This window comes from Meles meles, chromosome 3, assembly GCF_922984935.1.
Source record: "Meles meles chromosome 3, mMelMel3.1 paternal haplotype, whole genome shotgun sequence".
Taxonomy (NCBI): Eukaryota; Metazoa; Chordata; class Mammalia; order Carnivora; family Mustelidae; genus Meles; species Meles meles.
The window spans coordinates 124,588,680-124,607,309 of NC_060068.1; the positions used below are offsets into that span (position 1 = coordinate 124,588,680).

At 39.9% G+C, this 18,630-nt stretch overlaps 1 pseudogene; it reads right to left on the bottom strand.

Moving 5' to 3' along the window:
• Positions 1-12,282: 12,282 nt before the first annotated feature.
• On the bottom strand, positions 12,283-18,324 carry LOC123939273 (annotated as a pseudogene).
• Between the last annotated feature and the right edge of the window lie 306 nt (positions 18,325-18,630).

Here is an 18,630-nt window from a genome sequence, read left to right on the forward strand (position 1 = left end):
TGCAGATAACAATAAATCACAGCCTTTTTTGTTGGTATTATATGCTTATCTCTAAGAGGCTGTTTGGGGGTAGGGGTCATGTTAAATCGGTACTTCTGTACATGTGTAGTACCTTCTGCTGCCATATGTCCATAAATGTCCATTGACTGAATGCATGGCCTTAAGGTTAAAGAAACATATCTGGGATAAATACAGGAATGCTTTGTGTCTAGATCTACATCTAAGTAATAACTGTAAAAGTCACTTTTATGTTTTTCAAGAAATCATTTATGAATGGGAGGGAATCCTTCAGAATGGTAGGAAACTTTATCCCATCTCTCTCTCAATGCAAATGTTCCTCATGTGGCACCTGTGATTCAGTAGCATTTTCAGTTTTGTCACCAGTCCATGGCTTAAGGGAGGAAAGGAATGCCTAAATCAAATCATGGGGCAGGGCTTATTAATGCCATTGGCTTAGAATTTCCACTGTGGCCCCTAGGGCTATTCACAAGCTCTTGGCTCCTAGCTTCTTCATCTGACTATCATTTTTGGCTACAAGCCTCCTAATATAGAAAGTTTGACTCTGTTTTTAAGTCAAGCAGAGAAAGACAATTGTATGGTTTCACTTACTTGTGGAACATAAGGAATAGCATGAAGGACATTAGGAGAAGGAAGGGAAAAATGGAGGGAGTGGGGAATCAGAAGGAGAGACAAGCCATGAGAGACTATGGACTCTGGGAAACAAACTGAGAGTTTTAGCGGGGAGAGGGGTAGAGGGCTGGGTGATTCGGGTGATGGGTATTAAGGAGGGTGCGTATTGCGTGGAGCACTGGGTGTTATATGCAAACAATCATGGAACACTACATCAAAAACTAATGATGTACTGTATGGTAACATGCATAATAAAAATAAATAAAATTTATTTTCTCTCATTATGCCTAAATTTTTTGTTTGTTTGTTTGTTTTTTTAATTTATTTATTTTTTCAGCATAACAGTATTCATTGTTTTTGCACAACACCCAGTGCTCCATGCAATACGGGCCCTCCCTATTACTCACCACCTGTTCCCCCAACCTCCCACCCCCAACCCTTCAAAACCCTCAGGTTGTTTTTCAGAGCCCATAGTCTCTTATGGTTCGCCTCCCCTTCCAATTTTTTTTTTTTATAAACATATAATGTATTTTTATCCTCAGGGGTACAGGTCTGTGAATCGCCAGGTTTAGACACTTCACAGCACTCACAATAGCACATACCCTCCCCAATGTCCATAACTCCCTCCCCCTCTCCCAACCCCACCTCCCCCCAGCAACCCCCAGTTTGTTTTGTGAGATTAAGAGTCATTTATGGTTTGTCTCCCTCCCAATCCCATCTTGTTTCATTTATTCTTCTCCTATCCCCCTAACCCCCCATGTTGCATCGCCATGTCCTCATATCAGGGAGATCATATGATAGTTGTCTTTCTCCGATTGACTTATTTCACTAAGCATGATACCCTCTAGTTCCATCCACGTCGTCGCAAATGACAAGATTTCATTTCTTTTGATGGCTGCATAGTATTCCATTGTGTATATATACCACTTCTTCTTTATCCATTCATCTGTTGATGGACATCTAGGTTCTTTCCATAGTTTGGCTATTGTAGACATTGCTACTATAAACATTCGGGTACACGTGCCCCTTTGGATCACTGCGTTTGTATCTTTAGGGTAAATACCCAGTAGTGCAATTGCTGGGTCATACGGTAGTTCTATTTTCAGCATTTTGAGGAACCTCCATGCTGTTTTCCAGAGTGGTTGCACCAGCTTGCATTCCCACCAACAGTGTAGGAGGGTTCCTCTTTCTCCGCATCCTCGCCAGCATCTGTCATTTCGTGACTTGTTAATTTTAGCCATTCTGACTGGTGTGAGGTGATATCTCATTGTGGTTTTGATTTGTATTTCCCTGATGCCGAGTGACGTGGAGCACTTTTTCATGTGTCTCTTGGCCATCTGGATGCCTTCTTTGCAGAAATGTCTGTTCATGTCCTCTGCCCATTTCTTGATTGGATTGTTTGTTCTTTGGGTGTTGAGTTTGCTAAGTTCCTTATAGATTTTGGATACTAGCCCTTTATCTGATATGTCATTTGCAAATATCTTCTCCCATTCTGTCAGTTGTCTTTTGGTTTTGTTAACTGTTTCCTTTGCTGTGCAAAAGCTTTTGATCTTGATGAAATCCCAATAGTTCATTTTCGCCCTTGCTTCCCTTGCCTTTGCCGATGTTCCTAGGAAGATGTTGCTGCAGCTGAGGTCGAAGAGGTTGCTGCCTGCGTTCTCCTCAAGGATTTTGATGGATTCCTTTCTCACATTGAGGTCCTTCATCCATTTTTAGTCTATTTTCATGTGTGGTGTAAGGAAGTGGTCCAATTTCATTTTTCTGCATGTGGCTGTCCAAATTTTCCCAGCACCATGTATTGAAGAGGCTGTCTTTTTTCCATTGGACATTCTTTCCTGCTTTGTCTAAGATTAGTTGACCATAGAGTTGAGGGTCTATTTCTGGGCTTTCTATTCTGTTCCACTGATCTGTGTGTCTGTTTTTGTGCCAGTACCATGCTGTCTTGATGATGACAGCTTTGTAATAGAGCTTGAAGTCCAGAATTGTGATGCCACCAACTTTGGCTTTCTTTTTCAACATTCCTTTGGCTATTCGAGGTCTTTTCTGGTTCCATATAAATTTTAGGATTATTTGTTCCATTTCTTTGAAAAAAATGGATGGTATTTTGATAGGGATTGCATTAAATATGTAGATTGCTTTAGGTAGCATAGACATTTTCACAATATTTGTTCTTCCAATCCAGGAGCATGGAACATTTTTCCATTTCTTTGTGTCTTCCTCAATTTCTTTCATGAGTACTTTATAGTTTTCTGCGTATAGATTCTTAGCCTCTTTGGTTAGGTTTATTCCTAGGTATCTTATAGTTTTGGGTGCAATTGTAAATGGGATTGACTCCTTAATTTCTCTTTCTTCTGTCTTGTTGTTGGTGTACAGAAATGCAACTGATTTCTGTGCATTGATTTTATATCCTGACACTTTACTGAATTCCTGTACAAGTTCTAGCAGTTTTGGAGTGGAGTCTTTTGGGTTTTCCACATATAGTATCATATCATCTGCGAAGAGTGATAGTTTGACTTCTTCTTTGCCAATTTGGATGCCTTTAATTTCTTTTTGTTGTCTGATTGCCGAGGCTAGTACTTCTAGTACTATGCTGAATAGCAGTGGTGATAATGGACATCCCTGCCGTGTTCCTGACCTTAACGGAAAAGCTTTCAGTTTTTCTCCATTGAGAATGATATTTGCGGTGGGTTTTTCATAGATGGCTTTGATAATATTGAGGTATGTGCCCTCTATCCCTACACTTTGAAGAATTTTGATCAGGAAGGGATGCTGTACTTTGTCAAATACTTTTTCAGCATCTATTGAGAGTATCATATGGTTCTTGTTCTTTCTTTTATTAATGTGTTCTATCACATTGATTGATTTGCGGATGTTGAACCAACCCTGCAGCCCTGGAATAAATCCCACTTGATCGTGGTGAATAATCCTTTTAATGTACTGTTGAATCTTATTGGCTAGTATTTTGGCGAGAATTTTTGCATCTGTGTTCATCAAGGATATTGGTCTGTAGTTCTCTTTTTTGGTGGGATCCTTGTCTGGTTTTGGGATCAAGGTGATGCTGGCCTCATAAAATGAGTTTGGAAGTTTTCCTTCCATTTCTATTTTTTGGAACAGTTTCAGGAGACTAGGAATGAGTTCTTCTTTAAATGTTTGGTAGAATTCCCCTGGGAAGCCGTCTGGCCCTGGGCTTTTGTTTGTTTGGAGATTTTGGATGACTGTTTCAATCTCCTTACTGATTATGGGCCTGCTCAGGTTTTCTATTTCTTCCTGGTTCAGTTGTGGTAGTTTATATGTCTCTAGGAAAGCATCCATTTCTTCCAGATTGTCAAATTTGTTGGCGTAGAGTTGCTCATAGTATGTTCTTATAATTGTTTGTATTTCTTTGATGTTAGTTGTGATCTCTCCTCTTTCATTCATGATTTTATTTATTTGGGTCCTTTCTCTTTTCTTTTTGATGAGTCTGGCCAGGGGTTTATCAATCTTATTGATTCTTTTAAAGAACCAGCTCCTAGTTTCATTGATTTGTTCTATTGGTTTTTTGGTTTCTATTTCATTGATTTCTGCTCTGATCTTTATGATTTCTCTTCTCCTGCTGGGTTTAGGGTTTCTTTCTTGTTCTTTCTCCAGCTCCTTTACGTGTAGGGTTAGGTTGTGTACTTGAGACCTTTCTTGTTTCTTGAGAAAGGCTTGTACCGCTATATATTTTCCTCTCAGGACTGCCTTTGCTGTGTCCCACAGATTTTGAACTGTTGTGTTTTCATTATCATTTGTTTCCATGAATTTTTTCAATTCTTCTTTAATTTCCTGGTTGACCCATTCATTCTTTAGAAGGATGCTGTTTAGTCTCCATGTATTTGGGTTCTTTCCAGCTTTCCTCTTGTGATTGAGTTCTAGCTTCAGAGCATTGTGGTCTGAAAATATGCAGGGAATGATCCTAATCTTTTGATACCAGTTGAGACCTGATTTGTGACCCAGGATGTGATCTATTCTGGAGAACGTTCCATGTACACTAGAGAAGAATGTGTATTCTGTTGCTTTGGGATGAAATGTTCTGAATATATCTGTGATGTCCATCTGGTCCAGTGTGTCATTTAAGGCCTTTATTTCCTTGTTGATCTTTTGCTTGGATGATCTGTCCATTTCAGTGAGGGGAGTGTTAAAGTCCCCTACTATTATTGTATTATTGTTGATGTGTTTCTTTGATTTTGTTATTAATTGGTTTATATAGTTGGCTGCTCCCACGTTAGGGGCATAGATATTTAAAATTGTTAGATCTTCTTGTTGGACAGACCCTTTGAGTAGGATATAGTGTCCTTCCTCATCTCTTATTATAGTCTTTGGCTTAAAATCTAATTGATCTTATATAAGGATTGCCACCCCAGCTTTCTTCTGATGCCCATTAGCATGGTAAATTGTTTTCCACCCCCTCACTTTAAATCTGGAGGTGTCTTCGGGTCTAAAATGAGTTTCTTGTAGGCAACATACTGATGGGTTTTGTTTTTTTATCCATTCTGATACCCTGTGTCTTTTGATTGGGGCATTTAGCCCATTAACATTCAGGGTAACTATTGAGAGATATGAATTTAGTGCCATTATTAACCTGTAAGGTGACTGTTACTGTATATTATCTCTGTACCTTTCTGATCTACTACTTTTAGGCTCTCTCTTGGCTTAGAGGACCCCTTTCAATATTTCCTGTAGAGCTGGTTTGGTGTTTGCAAATTCTTTCAGTTTTTGTTTGTCCTGGAAGCTTTTTATCTCTCCTTCTATTTTCAATGATAGCCTAGCTGGATAGAGTATTCTTGGCTGCATGTTTTTCTCATTTATTGCTCTGAATATATCATGGCAGCTCTTCCTGGCCTGCCAGGTCTCTGTGGATAAGTCTGCTGCCAATCTAATATTTTTACCATTGTATGTTACAGACTTCTTTTCCCATGCTGCTTTCAGGATTTTCTCTTTGTCACTAAGACTTGTAAATTTTACTATTAGGTGACGAGGTGTGGACCTATTCTTGTTGACTTTGAGGGGGGTTCTCTGCATCTCCTGGATTTTGATGCTTGTTCCCTTTGTCATATTAGGGAAATTCTCTCCAGTAATTCTCTCCAATTCTTCTGGAATCCCAATTATTCTAATGTTGTTTCGTCTTATGGTATCACTTATCTCTCGAATTCTCCCCTCATGGTCCAGTAGCTGTTTGTCCCTCTTTTGCTCGGCTTCTTTATTTTCTGTCATTTGGTCTTCTATATCACTAATTCTTTCTTCTGCCTCATTGATCCTAGCAGTGAGAGACTCCATTTTTGATTGCACCTCATTAATAGCTTTTTGATTTCTACTTGGTTAGATTTTAGTTCTTTAATTTCTCCAGAAAGGGCTTTTATATCTCCAGAGAGGGTTTCTCTAATATCTTCCATGCCTTTTTCGAGCCTAGCTAGAACGTTCAGAATCGTCATTCTGAACTCTTGATCTGACATATTACCAATGTCTGTGTTGATTAGGTCCCTAGCCTTTGGTACTGCCTCTTGTTCTTTTGTTTGTGGTGATTTTTTCCGCCTTGTCATTTTGTCCAGATAAGAGGATATGAAGGATCAAATAAAATACTAAAAGGGTGGCAAAGACCCCAGAAAAATGTGCTGTAACCAAATCAGAAGAGACCCTAAATTGTGGGTGGGAGAAAGGGGATAAAAAGAGGTTCAGAAAAAAAAGAAAAAAATTTAAAAAATAAAACAAATAAAGAAAAAGTAAAAAAAAGAAAGTAAAAAAATATATATTTAGATAAACTAGTCAAAAAACGTTAAAAAAGAAAAGGGTAAACGTTTTAAAAAATTTAGCAGAAGAAGAAAAAAGAAAGAAAAAAAATTGAAAAAAGAAAAAAAAATTGAATTAACCGCAAGACTAAAGAATCATGGGGAGAAAGCCATGAGTTCCGTGCTTTGCTTTCTCCTCCTCTGGAATTACGCTGCTGTCTTAGGAATTGAACCTGCTTTCCTTGATAGATGAACTTTGTCCTGGCTGGATATTTTGTTGATCTTCTGGGGGAGGGGCCTGTTGTAGTGACTCTCAAGTGTCTTTGCCCGAGGCGGGATTGCACTGCCCTTTCTGGGGGCTGGACTAAGTAATCGGCTCGGGTTCGCTTTTGGGAGCTTCTGTTCCCTGAACGCTTTCCGTAGAGTTCCGGAGGACGGGAATGAAAATGGCGGCCTCCTAGTCTCCGGCCCGGAGGAGCCAATAGCCCGGGGCCCCACTCCTCAGTGTGCTCCCAGAGGACAGCACGCAATCACTCCCGTATCCCCAGCCTCTAGCTGCGCTCCGAGCTCACCCAGCCCGTGACCAGTTCAAGGTAACCCCGAGCTGAGAGTTCAGTCCGCGGCTCTGTCTCTGTAGCCGGCTTCTCCGTTCTAACACCTGCGAGCTCTGCGACACTCCGACACCCCCGATCCTTCTGTGACCCTGCGGGACCTGGAGCCACGCGGACCCCGCGTGGGCTTCACCCCGGTTTAGCCTCTGGAGCAATGTCCCTCAGTGGAACAGACTTTTAAATGTCCTGATTTTGTGCTCCGTTGCTCCTCCGCTTGCTGGGAGCCGGCCCCTCCCCCCCGCGGTCTATCTTCCCGTCGTTTTAGATTCACTTCTCCACCAGTCCTACCTTTCAGAAAGTGGTTGATTTTCTGTTTCTAGAATTGCTGTTCTTCTTCTCTTCGATCTCCCGTTGGATTTGTAGGTGTTTGCAATGTTTAGATAAGCTATCGAGCTGATCTCCTGCTACCTGATGTAGTCTCAGCCTGCTACTTCTCCGCCATCTTGACTCCTCCCTCTCATTATGCCTAAATTTTGATGAGTCTTTTAAATCCATGAATATTGGCAGTTTTTTTCACCATAGAAACATTTTAATCTCTTTTTACCTTTTAGTTCCATTTTATAATACTATTTGTCTACATATTGTGTATCTATTCTCTTATATTTGTGTATCTATTAGATATTGTGTCTATTCTCTTATCTCTAATTCTCTAAATATCCTTATAGTTTTGTTTTTAGTGTGTGTGAATTAACTTTTCCTTTGAGATCATTGTAGATTCACATGTAGGTGTAAGAAAAATAGAGATCTTATATACCCATTGTTCAGTTTTCTCCCATGGTAGTATCTTGCAAAAATATAATATAATATAATATAATGTAATATAATATAATACAGCATCACAGTTAGGATATTGATATTTCTACATATACCGATTGTTCAGTTTTCTCCCATGGTAATATCTTGCAAAAATATAATATACCATCACAGTTAGGATACTGACATTTCTACAATTTTCCAATCTTACTCAGATTTCTCCAGTTGTACTTATATTCCTTGTGTGTGTATGCATACTTAGTTATTTGTAATTTTATTACATGCATTGGTCCATTTTCTACCTCCACAGTCAAGATACAAAAGAGTTCCATCACCACAAAGATCCCTGATACTGCCCTTTTATAATCACACCTAACTCCTAGCCCCAGTCCTCACTTTGCTATTTTTCTCTACATTACTTTCATATTTATCTATCACAGTACTGACTGGATTTTCTGCAATATCAATCCTGCTCTTCACTGCTTCCAGTATAAATGGTAATTCTGCAGGCATACTCTTTTTTTCCCTCATCGTCATTTTTTAAAAATCTTGTTTGTATCTCTTGTTTTTTTATTCCCTTTTCCTCTTGTAGCTGTTCTCAGATGAGCATAAAATTGAGTGGGAACATGGGGAGTCATCTAATCCAGGGAGGCAAATTCTTAGAAAATATGCTGACAGATATTTCTATACTTCATATACGGCAAGCTTATGGCCAAGGCACATACGACTAATAAATTGGATGTGGCCTACAAAAGCAAATCTGTTTGCCATCCATGGCCTTTTCCAATCTTTCATTTCACAAATGAAGAAACTAAGGACAAGTATAAGAGAGTCTGTACCAAATTGTACAGGTAAGATTGGGAAATAGATCCATATCTGAAAATGAAATGGAAAACGACACCATTTGCATTCTTTTAGTTCCAAGTCTTTGCTTGGCCTCAGGGATTTTTTTTTTTTTTTTTTTTTTTTTTGCATCTAGACTGGATGTAGGGTCCTTCTGGATGACAAAGAGCTCTCAGGAGGGTCTGCTGATAAAGCTATTTTTTAAAAGTGTTCTCTGCCTGAAGAATTTCCTGCCTAAATAAGGCAAAAGAGGGAAAGACTGTGGATCCCACTTCTAGTTTGATTTATCTTATTTAAGACTTCTCTCCCCACCTTTCTCTTCAACTAGTCAAATCAATCTTTAAAAGCAAACAGGATTCAATCCAGCTATATGTAACTAACAATGCAAAACAGCACTAAGTAAGAATGGGTAAGGAAAGGCAATTTTCTATTTTAATCACAAAGAATATGGCCATGTATTATAGACCTCACTTCAGAAGAGAGGCAGTATTATTTAGTGGCTAGGGCCATACATACTGGGTCCAGCTTCTGGCATTTGAAGCTCATCTCCAGCACTTTTTGATTGGTGACTTTGAGCAAGTTAGTTAAGCTTTTATTGCCTCAGCTTCTTCATCTGTAAAATGGGGATTATAATATCAGTACCTACCTTACAATAATGTTGTATAGACTAAATAAGTCACATACACAAAGCACTTGGAAGGGCTCCTGGCATATAGTAAGTGATATGTTAAGTGTTTGCAATGGTTATTTCACCACACCCAGACATAATGTACATAATGATCTTATGACATAGATATTGCTTTTCCCATGAGGGAAATAAAAACTCAGGAAATTACATAATAAAAACAAGTAAGTACCAATTTTAAATAAAGCATAGAAAGCTAATATTTCCAACTTGGGGAAGTCATGGAACGCTTCTTAGAATAGGCAGATAAGTACATAGGGAAGGAAGGAGACCATTAAATTTGAATGGTTGAAAAAAAGAACAAAAGATGTCAAACCCTGGGTGTCAGCTCTTCTGGGGAAGGATACCAGATGCATAAGACTTAGACCAGCAACACTGTATCATTCCTTACCTATTTATTGGGCATTAGTTAAATACACACCATGATGTAATTATGATGAGGAACATAAGACAGTAGAGAAAACATAACCCCAGCCTCAAATTTAAGTACTATGTATTCTTCTAGGAGAGAAGAAATGGAGGGTAGAGAGTGGTCATTTTCATACCCTTTTATTATATTATTTTCTAATAAATTTCTTAGCACTGATCAGATGAAATTTTTCATAATGATCATACTTTGAGGTCCATTCCTATTACTGAAAATGTCATCAAAGTTTGTCCTCTCAATGATGGTGTCAGAATAGGGGTTGAAAACTGAAATCCTATAGGAACCAAAAGGGATAATAAACCAATGAGGCATTCTGGGTTTACGTGCAGGAGCACTAGGAATGTAAAAGTTGAGGTGTAGACCACGGAAACCTGGGGAGCATACAGCCTGGATAAAGGGCATGCACTCTTCACTTGTAGTGGGTTATTGCCAGGTCTTTTTAAATCTTTGAGAGAATCCAGAAATCTGAGAATTTAATGTGAAAGCTCTTTATTTTTAAATACTGCATCAAATATTATAAACAAAACTAGGTGTGCCAAACAAAACGTGTCTGAGTGTCATTTTTTAGCACTTGGCAACCAGCTGGGAGCTCGAACAATCAATGATATACAGTGGATGCTGTTGTCTTTCCAGCTCTCTGAGAAAACCCAAAATCCTGCTCCAAAGCCCTCCTCCCAGATACCCTCTACTCTATCCCCTTATGCCCACTGGCTCCCCAGATAATAAGCCGAACAACTTAAACCAAGAGTCTTACTGCCAAGGTATAGCTGCTGAGATTTTCAAGTTTCAAGTCCCTGGTTTAGAGTGAGTCATTTCAGAATCAATTAGTGGAGAGTTCCTCTGGGTTTGTCACTATTGGCAGAGGGGAAATGACTCAGACAGTGGAGTATGCAGTGCCTAATGGGTCCAGCATGTGAAGGCTTTTGAGATTGCTGGGTATAGTGCTCATGGTACCCAAAGGGAACACAGAGGAGGGCTAGAGGTTGCAACATGCTCTCAGCTAAACTCACTGGTAGCTCTTTTCAACTAAAAAGAATTTGAGATATTTGCATCTGTCCTCAAACATAAAGTAGGTCCAGCACCTCAAGGATATGTATTATTACAAGCACTCTGGTTCCTTCCCTAACCTTCTTTCCTTCTGTCTGTCCAAACTGTGCGTGCACTTTGCATTTGGTATCACTAAACTTTGCAATTCTCCCAACCCCCTTTCTTGCTTCTACATCTTTGTAAATGCCGCTTTGTCTTCCTGGGATGCCTTTGGCATTTATATTTTGCTTTTATATTTCACAGTACCTTGTACATAGACAGACAGTCAATAAGGGTTTACAGACTTGCATTGAATTGGAATACTACACAGCCCTGAAGTGACCACATTGTGACCTATCTCAATTTTGTGGGCCAGACCTAAAATATCGTTGACTCAGGCTCTGCCATCTAAGCCCTTCTGAGTTATCTGTGGGCATGAGTTGAGTGATTAGAGCAGAGAAAACTGGAATACACAGATAATTGAAAAGCCAGTAGTTTCACCCTAGTGCTATCATTCACTCAAATTCAGTAAACATTCTTTGAAAAAATATTGATATTTTTTGATATATTTTGGAATATAGATATTGGAATATCTATATTCCAAACACTTGGGATGTAGCAGTCAGGAAGAGGAATCTGTTCCCTACTCTTTTAAAGCTTATATGTGGTAGGGGAGGAGAAGTAAATCAGTAAATATAAACATGAGAGTACCAGGTAACATTAAATTCAATGAGGAAAATCCCATAAGATAATCTGATAGAGATAAAATAGGTGGGGTGGCATCCCAAACAGAGTAGCAGGCTTGGGTCTTTCTAGGAAAGCATTGTTTGTGCTGAGACATAAGCGATGAGGACTCAGCAATGCTGACAGGAGGAAAGAAAGAGCATTCCCATAGAGGAAACAGGAAATGCTCGGAGCTGGGAATGAATTCGGTGTGTTCCAGAAAGAAACGGGCCAGAATGGCTGGAACAACATTACAGAGGGCAAGAAATAAATTTTAAGAAGTAGTCAGGTCCCAGAGAATGAAGGGCCCTATGAGACCACAATAAGGAATCTGATCTATTCTGAATGTGATAACAAACCAATTTTATACAACTTTCTGTCATGTTATGACTTTCCTCCACTTGACACGGAATGCCCCATGAGAGGAGGAGAAACAATAGAACAGAGTAGCTGAGGCTGAGATGGAGTGCTGGATAGCCCTTTCCTTATGGACTCTGTTTCAGGCCAAAAGGCCTTTATTGTTAGGGATCAAGGCCTTGGCATTGCTATTAGGAACTTGTAGACTCCATGACGTGCACTATTGTTGAAATAATTAGACACAGGCAGTGTCCTTTCTGATGCATACAGGGCTCTTTGAGGGTCTGTATTCTTCCTTTGCATATAAAATCTATGAGTATGTTGTTTCTCAAACCTTAACATACATATGAAACATCTTAGCAGATCATGTTAAAATGCAGGTTCTGATTTGGTAGATTTCCTTTTCTTTCTTTTTAGCTGCTTGATGAATAAGTTTATTATCTTTACCTGAAAAATCTTAATAGAAAAATGTGGTTTGGTTTATTATCTCTCAACCGCCCACTCATGAGTGCTAGGAAGCTTGCCTTTTTCTGAGCTATGCAGTTTCTGAGCTATGCAGTTTCTCTCCTGGGCAAGAGACATTTTGGGATGGTTCCACTTTTTTCCTTTTCACTTCTTTTTTAGGCTTCTTCTCATAGAATAGGTTCTCTCATATAACAGTGTGAGCTTTCTTTAAAATGTCCTCCATCATGTCTGGAGTTACATTGTTTGCGTATTGAGAGAATTGTTTATTATAAGTATTTCATCTTCTTCCATTAGGTATCACATATAATCAACATTCTGACCCATGATGTGCTTCTATTGTAGTTCTGCATTGAATTCATTGCATTCTGAATCATAACCAGGGAATAATTTGGTACTGTGAGGGGTAGACAAGCCTCCATCCACAGCTCCCTTGAGTGCCCCCAAAACTTCATTTCCAGTAGTAGTTCTGGCATCCAGATAGTAGGTGATGGCACCACATTGGCCATCAATCTTCTCATATTGTATTCATCTCTGGTCACCTCCAGTTGGCCTTCATACAATCTTGTCCATACCAAACCTGTTGAGAAGTCTGCGGACCAGCAACATGCCCATACAATAATGCATCATAATTTTCAGGCCAACCTTCATACCATACATTGGGAGTTCATAAGCATAAGCTGCACAGACTATCATTCTCCTTCTCTACAGGCATAAACAATCTGACAAATGGCATCTCCTTTAATCATGCACTATCATCCTGTATTTAGGTGTGTTGTACTTATTTTTATCCTGAGTTACCAAGCATTTCTCAGTATAGTAATCAGTTTTACCCTCTCATCTTTTTCTAAATTTCACATGGTGTCTCTTGAAGTAAGCCTTATTCTTGACCACTTTTAACCCCCATCCTGCAGAACAAAGACTAGTGTCTGTGGCTTGCTATAGAGCAGCCAGGGTGTTGCATTTCAAGTAATCTCAGAGGTGATACTGAGGCATCATATAGTCAGATCATGCAGTCTGAGGACTACACTTTAAGAAGCCAGAACTAAGGCCCCTTTGACAAGGATGCAGTTAGATTCCTTCACCTGTCTCCAGTTTACCTGTTCAGATTCAGTCCCCTTGGTTCCAGAGCTGGAGTGACCTGATATAAAGGGAAGTAAAAGATGAAAAGTATAAGTATACGAGGTATAAGATAAGAAGTATAAGATGCCATTTGAGAGGAACCTGGGTGGCTCAGTGGGTTAAAGCCTCTGCCTTCAGCTCAGGTCATGATCCCAGGGTCCTGGGATCGAACCCCGCATAGGGGTCTCTACTCAGCTGGGGGCCTGCTTCCCCCTCCACCTACCTACTTGTGATCTCTGTCTGTCAAATAAATAAAATCCTTAAAAAAAAAAAAGATGCAATTTGAAATCATACCTAGGCCCATGGGATCCTGAATTAAATAGTGAGGCCAGATGGACCAAGTCAAATAAAAGTCCTATGCATGTTAGGTAGTCACTCTATTTGCCCCTCCTAAGACAGCAAGGTCATTTGTTTCAGAATCTCTTAGAAGACAGACGGCAAGTTGAAACCAAACTTGAACCCTAAGCACCTAGGGCTGGCCAGTGGGGCCAGCCGACCCTGATCAAATGGCACCCCACTTCTGTCTACAGAAACACCAGGCTCCCCAGCCTGGCTCCTGCAAGGAAAGCTTTTTTTTTTTTGTATTGCACAGGATATTAGCCACTTCCTTCTCCATAATTCATCCTTCCACTTTGCCATCTGGAATATTTCTCTTTTACAAGTGCCTAAGTTGTTACAGTTTGAGACAGTTGAATCTTAAATTTGCCATTTTAGGTAATTTATTGTTTTTAATGCTTTCTTCCCTAAATTCAGAGTCTGTGGTTTGAAACAGACTCCAGTCAGGATTTCTGCTTCCTACTTGGATATCTGGTGGTCTGCCCTTTCCAGGTCTCCTCTGGGTTTATTTTTCAGCTTCCCACTGGTGACTACCAAAGGTTTCTTCAAATGACTCCTCCCACTGAATCTATTAGTTTCCTCCATCCCATCACTGTCCTGAATGCCTTGGTCGACCCCTTATGGTGGGAGCTAAGAGGTCTTACTGTGCCTAAAACATCTTTATACTGATACTCTGAATCCTGCTTTTAGAAACCTTTTGGGCTATGGTCATATAAACAATAGGTAGAAATAAGTACAAAGTAAACAATGAGATTTGAAGGGAAAGAGGCCTCACAATTATTGAATATTTACTATGTGTAAAAGTCTGAACTGGTAGAATAAGAAATATCATTCCTACTGTGCAGATGAAGAAACCAAGGCTCCAAATAATTTTCCCAAGGGATCCTGAGTTACAGAGTGGTGGGGTCAAGACTTGTACAAGATCTAACTCAAAGCCCATGTGTTTGTCATCAGGTTAGTACTGGAGGATTAGGTGAAGAACAGGATACCGGGCAAAGGATGAAAACCAGGTTCTAGGGGTATTCAAGGGTGGGATAATCGAGCATAAGTCAAGCCAGGAAGCAGAATGGGCACAGAATTTCTAGAACAAAGTACCAGCTACTAGATAGAAGCTTTATGTTGAACTAACTTTGGCATTATCTCAAGATTTTATGAGCTTTTTATTTATGGAAAGAGCTGTACTTCTGGTTTGGTTACCTTGAAGCTTACAAATAAAAGTGAATGGCAATAATCTGCTTTATGGAAATTTTGAGTAGGAGTGGGAGAAGATTAGTTGATCCCTGGAAATTTTTCCATGATTCTCTTTGAAGAGGCATGTTTAGGTAACAACACCCTAGTGGTTCTCAACCCTTGGGAGCTTTGGAATAGTTAGTATACGCAGGCCCCATCCAAGACCAACTGTTGGGTTTCTAGCTGTGGGACCCTGGTATTTATGCTCTCTGAAGTTATCCAGGACTGATGGGATGCCAGGGTTAAAGCAAAAGCCTCAGGATAAATGAACTTACTATTTTTCCTTGCTCTGAGAAGGACAGACTTAAAACACTGCACAGTTCTAAGGGGCAGAGGAGATTAGGGAAAGCTTTCTAGTGCTAAAAGTTGGAAACCTGAACTTCTGTCATTTGGAAGGAGAAAAAGACAAATTTTAACCACTGTCCAATTTTGTCAAAGGACCATCCACCCAGAAATTCTCTTCATCTCATGTTTTGATGAGTCCAGCTTCCAGGGTTTAACCTTCATGGAATCAGGTTCAGGAGCGAGTTTGGTAATATCTGACACTCACTTAAAAAGCTCAGTTTTAAAACTCACCACCTACATACAAGATCTGCTCTTTGTCTAAAGTACTGGCAGCTAGGAAAAATGCTGCTTCATTGATTTTAGACCCAGATAATCTAAGGGACACAGTAGTTATTTGTCCTGACCAAGCTGCTTACTAAGCCATCAGGGAGCCAGAGCTAGGCCCTACCCATCCTAGACTGTCTTCTTTAAGTGGAGCAGCATTTAAGATGCTCCTGAAATGTGATGAGAAATACAATCATCCCTATAAAATTAACAGGGGATGCTGAAGTGAAGCAGTCTGTGTAGCCAGCTCAACCCAGCCTCATAATTGTGGCCAGAGGATCTATGGGGCATCATGGTTATAGTTCTAACTTTTTAGCAAGCCTCTTTTTTTGGAATTGCTGTAAGACCCCAAGATGAACTGTAGCACACTGAATCAGAAATGAACTATAGAAGATGATGGAAATTTCAGAGAAAGATGATCCCCAGCTAGCATTTACTCTTTCCTAATTTGTCCTTGGTCTATTTCTTGGGATGTATTACAACCCAGAAAAGAAAAGATAAATGAACCAGATTCATGATAGCTAAATGAGGTTTTTGCCTAAGAAGAGGAATGGCCGAGAGAGAAAACATAAAAATCCCATAGAGTTGAACAAGACTTTTAGAGCTTGTCTAGGTTAGTGTATCCATCAGGATTGGGCAAGAAATGAAAATGTCTTCCCCATATCCCATGAGTTCATCTCATTGGTAGGATGTAATCCAAATACGAAACCTTAGCTACCCAAGTCTGAGAAATGTAATTTTTGTTCCTAACTACTCTAAATGGAAGGATGGTAAAAAGAAAGTTTAGAGAACCAATCCAAGGATTGCCCAAAACCAGCAATTTTCAACCTGTATACCATAGAATAGTGACATGTAGCTACATGTTATTTTTTAAAGACTTATTTGAGAGAGAGAGAGAGAGCATAGGAAGAGGGACAGAGGAAGAAGGAGGGAGAATTTCAAGCAGACTTCTCACTGAATTTAGAGTCCAACGTGGGGTTCAATCCCAGGACCTGAGATGACAACCTGAGCCAAAACCAAGAGTTGGATGCTCAACCAACCGTGCCACTCAGGTGTCCCCATTTTTTTTTTTTAAGAGATTTTGTTCTCAGATGAATTTGAACCATCCTTGACAAAACAAAGCTGAATATGATTCTTCACTGAAATATGTCTCAGGGTCTTCAATATCCATGCAGGCAACCCAGTTCTTCATATTTTAGGAAACATGAATTAGGTAAACACTTATCTAAGTCCATTTTTCAGATGAGAAAATTCGAGTCCAGAGAGATTAAATAAGACACCTGAAGTTGAATAGCCAGTTCCAAACCAGAATCCATATCCCTTAAGCAGCCAGGCACGTTCTCTGTTAGAAGAGAATGAAAAAGAGGTAGGGGTGGCAGACAAGCCAAAAAGAAGAAAGATGAAACCGACAGGAAGGTGAGAAGGGCTAGAAATCTAGAGGAAGAATGTGCACCTATGTCTCTCCTAGTTACTGAGAGGAAAAAGTACAAATCACTCTACATGTGTCCTGACCCAGATGCAGAGTGATTTCATTAGAGAGGTCGGAGCCCTGAACCCACATCTCATCCCTTCCCACATGTTTCTGGAATATGTTGATGCTTTAGCCTCAATTAGTAACAGAGAAAACTGGTTCTGTGGAACATGTCATCTTTATAAATAGAACCAGAGTCCAGTGGTTTCTAAACAGTCAGGAGAAGCTCTGTCTTCTGTTATCAGCTATTTATTTGTATTTCTGTTTCATAAAACGCACCTTCTCTGGTCCTAGACTTTGCCCATTAGGCGTCTGCTGTCCTGCCCCAGATGTTCTACACAGATTCCTGTCTTCTTGACTCAAACCCCTGGGAACAGGGCCAGTGGGCACTTTCTCCTCTGGTCTCTGCTAAGGTTGTCACTGTGATGAGGATGTTTGTGTTTGATAGTAATTCCTCCTTTAGATGGTGCACTTAGGGGAAGGAAGGAAAAGAAGAAATATCTTTTTCAGCCACTATGCCTCAGTGGCCACATCTCTTTCTCTCAGCCAACCTACACATTTGTTAATTCTTTTGAAAACAAATTTTCGTGTGTCAGTTCTTTCCGGTATGGGTATATTTTGTCACTCACAAGAAGTAAATTGTAATTCCGAAATGATGCTGGCCAATCTGGTGATGTTATGGTGCCGAGTCTCTCCTCCACTCCTCTCTCTCTCTCTCTCTCTCTCTCTCTCTCTCTCTCTCTTTCTTTCACAAGCACTGTTTTCCTCAGGTAACAGACAGAAACCTAAGCTCAATCAACAAGGCTGAAAAAGACTTAGGATTCTCCAGTAATGTAGCATTTCCTTTTCTGATAGACTTGATTTTAAATGAACCATTCTGGAAATGAAGAACTCAGTAATTTGTGAAGCAATTTATACTATAAATAGCTATTTATCTCTATTAGTTAATACATGTTTGGCCACAAGTAATAAAAGAGCCAATTAAAACTGGCATAAACTCTACCTCATACATACCCCCCCAAAAGGTAATTTACTGATCACCCAAAGAACAGTTAAGGAGTAGACCTACTTGTTATACTGTCAGATCCAGGAACCAAAACAATGTTACTGGGACACAATTTCTCCCTCACTACCCCTGCTCCCTTCTCACCCTCAGCAGACTTCTCTCAACCAAGATATCCCCAGATGCCCCAGACTGACAATCTCACAGCTCCCAGTCAGCAAAAAGAGAGAGTCTATCCTTCAGTTGCTCAAGCAGATCCTTAGATGAGTTTCACTGTACCAATTTCAACCATGTCCAGTCTCCTGAACGAGTCACTGACCAGAGCTGTTCATTATGTGATTGCCATGACCTGGGTCAGGGACCCACTTCTGGAGCCAGCAGTGAGGTACTGTTACCGGGATGCCAAGCAATTATTGCTGGTCAGGAAAAAATACTCTCAGTTACACTATATTTATGTATCTTCATTTATTCATTTTTGCAGAGATGAATTGAGGACTTGTTTTGTGCTGGAAACTAGGGATAAAATCCTGGATAACTTCTGCTTGTCCTTCATGATGCAGCTGAAGAGTCAGCAATTTTACGATGAATTTCCTTCACT